The 6,309-nt window shown below is 42.3% G+C and overlaps 1 pseudogene across 1 annotated transcript; it reads right to left on the reverse strand.

Annotated features, from left to right (window-relative positions):
* Positions 1-3,468: 3,468 nt before the first annotated feature.
* Positions 3,469-4,228, reverse strand: LOC311048635 (ornithine decarboxylase antizyme 1-like; annotated as a pseudogene). Its single transcript has one exon. The product of its transcript is annotated as an ornithine decarboxylase antizyme 1-like (transcript).
* Positions 4,229-6,309: the final 2,081 nt, after the last annotated feature.

The raw sequence follows: 6,309 nt of genomic DNA on the forward strand, positions 1-6,309 counted from the left end.
CATGTAAATAAAAATGTCTGTCTTTATAATGTTTGATGATTTCACATCAGAGAAGCTCAGGATAGTTGGCTCGTTTCAAAATGGAATTCTTGCTGCGCCAAAGAAGAGGAAAAGGGAGCCGTGAGTGACGCACGCTTTTTGCTAAATTATATAGGCAAATATTAAAGAGAGGTTACATTACAAATCAAAGTTAATGAGCTGCACGCCGGGCGGTGTGAATGGGGCTTTAGGATAGTTGTCCTCAATGTCCTGGTATTCACAACAGAAATATTTGTATGGTTAAAAAAAAAGGTTTTAGAGTTAGGCCTACATTACAATCGGTAAAAGATCCAGTTTGGGATTAGGGTAAAGAGGTTACAATTAGGCGTTTAGAGGTTAGATTTAAGATTAGGCATTTAGATGTTAGATTTAGGGATTAGGGTTAGGCATTTAGATGTTAGATTTAGGGATTAGGGTTACATTACATTAGTCATTTAGCAGACGCTTTTATCCAAAGCGACTTACAATAAGTGTATTCAACATAGGTAGGGAACGAAAACTACTAATCGCCAGAAGTATTAAGTGCATTTTCTGCAAAAACAAGCAACCAAGAGTATACCTAGCGCTAAGGTAAAAGTGCAATATATCAGCTACCTATTTCCTTAAACAGATGAGACAAAATAGCAAAAATCAAATGAGCAAGAGCTAAAACAAATATGTGTTTCGACTAAACAAGATCCAATAAAACAATAAAACAAGCGTTGGTACAACTAGTTAACAAGTAGGTCAGGCACAGAGGAAGGGTAGTGTTTCCTGAAGAGGTGGGTTTTGTAGGGTTAGGCATTTAGATTTAGGGATTAGGGTTAAGATTAGGCATTTAGAGGTTGGGGTTAGAGTTGTGTCTGATTTATACTTAGTTGTGCGCACCGAATATATGTCCAGTCTTTAAATCATGTAGAATCACTGGAGATGCTGGGGTTTGAACCCAGCATGCGCTCTACCACTGAGCTACATCCCCTGTGCTGTTAGTGCTCAAACTCACACAATTTCCTCTGTGATGCATTGCGAGCTTGCAGATCGGCTATTTTCGGCATAAGGTTTATGGTTAAAAATGGCAACGTGCGTGCGTGTTTGTGTGCTTGCGTGCCTGATATTTAACCCATTAAGACCTGGAACGCATCTGTGTCACTTTCGATTTCTTCGGCTATTCAAAAATAGCAGATATACAAGCTCATAGTGCGGCACCGAGTGCTGCGCTATGAGCTTCTTAATGGGTTAATAAATGTATGCTTAAGAAAGCATCGTTGAAATAGCCGATCTACAAGCTTCAAGTTAAAGGCCCACTCAGTCATTCAGTACCGTTGAACAGAGACTGCGAATAGATTACGGAGATCTTTTTTCAATTCATTTTGATCAATATTTCAGCTGCTGACCTCCACAAAGTAAGAAGGATTGTCTATCCACAGGCTAGCACATCCATAACGCACTGTTTATAATAATCTACCAAATAAAGATTGGAGATGCTGGGGATTGAACCCAGGGCCTCATACATGCGAAGCATGCGCTCTACCACTGAGCTACATCCCCTGTGGAAGCATTCCTTTAAAAAACATGATGCGTATCTCCCGTTATATAGAAGTTGCAGGAAATTGTACCAAGATGTTTTGCGTGATCTTTAGTTTTATCTTTATCTATTCTGTCGTCATGGCATCAGGCGCAAACAAATCAGTCAGCTCCATATATGGGCACAAAAGGGGCATGCCCATATATGGGCATACACTGATGACATCAGGGATCTCTTTATGCCCATATCATATATGGGCATAAAAGAGACAAGGCTTGACAGATACAGAGATCTCCATATAAGGGCATAAAAGGGACAAGGACCGACAGATACAGAGATCTCCATATAAGGGCATAAAAGGGACAAGGACCGACAACTACAGACCTCTCCATACTGTATATGAGATTTGGCGGTGCGATGTAGGTGTGAGGGCCGGAACTGTAGATGTTTGTGATTTTTTTTCACATTTTCATTTTTTTTTAAAGTTTTTTTTGGTTTCACTCTAAACTCTAGAGTTTAGAGTGATTTTATTTAACTATTTAACGCTCCGAACGTAACGTCCAAACGTGTAGTTAATAAATGTAGTAGAGGTGCTCCGATCAGGTTCTTGGGGACCAATCACCGAGCATCTGAAGCCTGATCGTCCATTACATTTTTTCATTTAATTTCATTTAATTATTTTTTTTAAATTATCCTTATTATTATTATTCATGTATTTATTGTGTAGCAATAGAAGACAACATGTCTCAAAACACTGGCTTAAATAAATATGAATTCAAGACAGTAAGACCAATACTGACAGTACCTCTTAACATTGGCTTGCAGTTATTGCACACTAAATAATATTATTAGGCTGTGGTGTGAAAATACATGCACATGTATTTGTCCACACCAAGTTTCTTTCTTGCTGCTAGCATGCACAAGACATTTGACGTTTGTTCCATTTGATGCATGTCCCACCCAAATGTCCGCCCAAATTTCTTGTTTGTGAGATACATTTGAGAAAACATTGAGAAAATTTTGATTATATTTGGGCAAAAATACATAGAATCTTGCTTCATCATATTGAGTTCCGCACGGCTCCATATTTGGGACAGACTGATCGTTGGGACTGTGGATCTGAGATTATTAATTCTCAAGATGAATGAAATATTCAGCCCCTTCCAAAAAAAACACATAAAAATCACAATCATACAATCAAAAAATATTCAGGGATTTTTCTTCCTTGGCCTACTGGCAGCATGCACACAAAACAGCAAAACCAAGTCAGTCACTGTCACACAAAGATTTGGGATACAGTATGTATGTGCTTACACGCATACTGTACATACATACCAAACAGACACATGCTCTTCCAGATGGCTTAATTGCCTTTCAGGCGCCATGCCATAAAAAAACAACTGATAATAATGTTCAATACATACTGTATGTACATACATTCATACTGTACAGACAAAACGCTCTTCCAGACAGCTTGCCCTTTAGGCGGCATGCCGTAACAAAAAAAAGAAAATAAATTCCACTCCTCTACCTTTCTCTATCTTCATCTGAGGACATTCGCCCAGATTGCCTTTAACGTCAGACACTAACCCAGAACATGGCATACAAGCATTAGGTCAGGTCCAGGGACCACTAGCGGTTGAAATGTGGGTCAAATATTGTACACTCTTGAGACCCCAGTGTCGATTGGGGTATTAGAGACAATAAACTATATCAAGGTCCGTGGCCTAATCAAACTGTGGGCCCTTGAAATGAGTATGAGTACAACAATGCTTGTGTAATTGCTCAGTGGTTTAATCATCAGAGGCAGGGCCGGTGCTACGAACCGTTTCGGTGCCCCCCGGGACCGTTTTGTCAACAGGGGGGGAATTGACACTTCCCCGCCACGTTTCACTGTTCTAGCGGTCCTTCAGCAGCCGCTGCTTCTAAATTTCGGTGCTAGTTCTGTCTTCATTCACATTCTCCCCGCCAGTTGGTGCCCCCCCAAGGCTGGTGCCCTGTGCTTCAGCACCTAAAGCCCTTCCGTTGATCCTGCACTGATCAGAGGAGGGGGAGGAGTCTGGCTCGATGCTGTAAGCCATGAAGAAGGCGTCGGGGTGGGCGGGGACGAGGGGATGTCCCGGCGACACGACCTCGAAGCCCAGGAAACCGAAGGTTCGCAGCAGGGCCGCCCTGTCGTGGCGCTTCTTGTGGAAACAGATGAACACTCTGTCTTTCCGCAGCTGCTCTTCCGCAAACTCCAGCAGGAGGGCGAAGCTGTCTTTGCTGCCTTCGGGCAAAGGCCCGGGAGGGATCTCGACGTAGAGGTGCCCGCCCTTCAGCGCCGCCCTCCAGACGCAGTGCTTGGCCCCCGTCGAGCGACAAGGCGCGAAGAGCAGGCAACGCATTCTGCAGTTGGCGGGCGGGGGGCTTTCCAGAACCAGTAGCTTGGCGTCGGAGTAGAACAGCTGCAGCTGATCATCGTGTCGGCCACCCGGGATCTTTAGCGGTGCGTGGGGGGTGTCAGGAGCACCACAGAGGCCCCGGACCGGGGTTACTGCAGCGGGGGGTGGACCTCGTGATGGGGGAGGAGGTCCCTTCACTTTCAGGTTTACTGCTTTGTAACGACATGTTGGATAAGTCTTTCTCTTTTTTTCGTATGAAACAGTGGCTATTCAATATTGTTTGCAGGTTGGATTTAATCATGTGGTAATCTTGATGAATCTCCTTTGGATCTTCTCGAAGTCAAACGATTGTGCTGTGTTTTGTCTTTCTTCCCTGCAGCTGCTAATGCTATATATGGGCTAGACCCCCCGCAGTGAGTGATGTAATCATGACGTCACTGGAGCGTCATTGTCATGTCACGAATTCCCCGCCTCCTCATTATGGAGTATGGAGAAGACCGGAAGACACTCCCCTCTGCACGTCTTAGCCATTCACAGCGAATGCCTTTTTTATATGAGCAGCTTTTTAGCAAGGTACCCGTCTGTCTGTCAGTGTCCCTTTTATACCCATATATGGAGATCTCGGTATCAGTCTGTCTGTCTGGATGTGACCCTTTTATCTGTCTTTAGTGTCTTATGTGTCCCTTTTCTGCCCATATATGGCGAGCCCAACCGCAGTTCTGACCATACTCTATGGGGATTTGCAGTTCTATCAATGTTTTATTTCTGTGTGTATCGATATCCGCGATACACACAGTGAGCTTGAATTTGATTGGTCATAGGACAGATCGGAGATAGGACAGATACACACACACACACACGCTCGCTCGCACGCACAGAGATTTGCGTAAGTTATAAATAATAATAAACATTTTTCTATTTATTAAACTACATTATGTGGCTCTCAGGATCCACATGGGAACGGCTCCATTGTGGATCTGGGACATCAGGTGACCAGCCTGTGACATCACTCACCATCTGTGACATCACTCATCTTCTGTGACATCACTCATCTATGATGATGTATCTATGAAGATACAATAGAGTCCAAATTTGGACAAGGTTTAAGCACGATCACAGCCTCATTGACTTCCATTATAATATTAATTAAATATTATCCAAAAGTATAAAACGTGAGCAAAAAATGAAAACAAAAAAAACTTAGGTACTTCTGTGGCAAAGAAAATAAAGTTTGGCGCTGATCAGTGCAGCAGTCTGTGAGATTAGCTCCAAACCCTCTCATGGCTAACTTCTTGCAGAGCCGAAAAGATAAATACATTAATAAATAGAAATTTTGGACTTGCCCAGAACTAGGGACTCCAGGATGAAAGTGGATAATACGGTTGTAGTCCAGTTTCTTTCTTTTTTGTCCCCTTCTTATTTGTACCTTTATTTAACCAGGTGAAGTCGGCCCCATTGGAGCTGATTCTACGGCCATGAAAACTCAAAGCCTTCCCCCCATCTTCTGTGGACAGACGAGGTACGGGTACATAGTGGGCGGGTTCAGGGAACGGAAATTAAAAAGGCTTAGGGTTAGAATAGCCCAAGTGGCCCATTGATGGCTTCATAAATGTGCCAATGAAGCCATCTGCAATGGGATAATGAAGCCAGCACTGCAATACTGTCCTTTAGTACATGTTATTTTTTCCCCTCACCTGCTTGTTTCACCATTGAAGTTTCCTCTTTTTTTTAAATGACATGAGCTCCACAGAGGTGAGCCGTCTCTGTCTACCTTTTTAATTTCAAGGAACCCCAAGTTTGTTATGGATTTGGCCACAGACCCCCATTTGATATATTCTTTTGAATATCAGGGACTCCAATCTACACTGTAAAGTCCTCAGTGTTTAACTCTGTCTGATTGAACATTTGGACGCCCGGTGGTTCCTGTGACTAGACGAGTGTTCTAGAATAGGGTATTTTTCCACATCATTTATATATATTCTTTGAATTATTAACTTTAATTATTATTAATTTTATAATTGAAGTCAATTAGTCTGACCTGAAATCTTGCTCAAGCCTGTGACTGGCATCACAGGCTGGCATCACAGGCTTCCAACATACAGTATGAAGTCCAAGTCCACCTGACCACATGGTTCCCGAAATCCACATGATTCTATTTTTGCATTTTTGTTCAGTTCAGTCAGCAAGACAAAATTCAATGATACATTGTGTGAAAAAAGAAAAGAAAAAATTGGTCAAAAGAGATTTTGCAAGCATTGACTCAAGAAGATTTGGCATTTTGGATCCGTTTTTAAAAGTCATGCATTTGATTTAAATGATGATTTAAATTTGAATTAGTTTTGTTTTCCTAGTAGTTCATCTTCGTTGTTTCTTGCTGTTTAA

This window comes from Gymnoscopelus microlampas (genome assembly GCF_963454915.1).
Source record: "Gymnoscopelus microlampas genome assembly, chromosome: 7".
Classification (NCBI taxonomy): domain Eukaryota; kingdom Metazoa; phylum Chordata; class Actinopteri; order Myctophiformes; family Myctophidae; genus Gymnoscopelus; species Gymnoscopelus microlampas.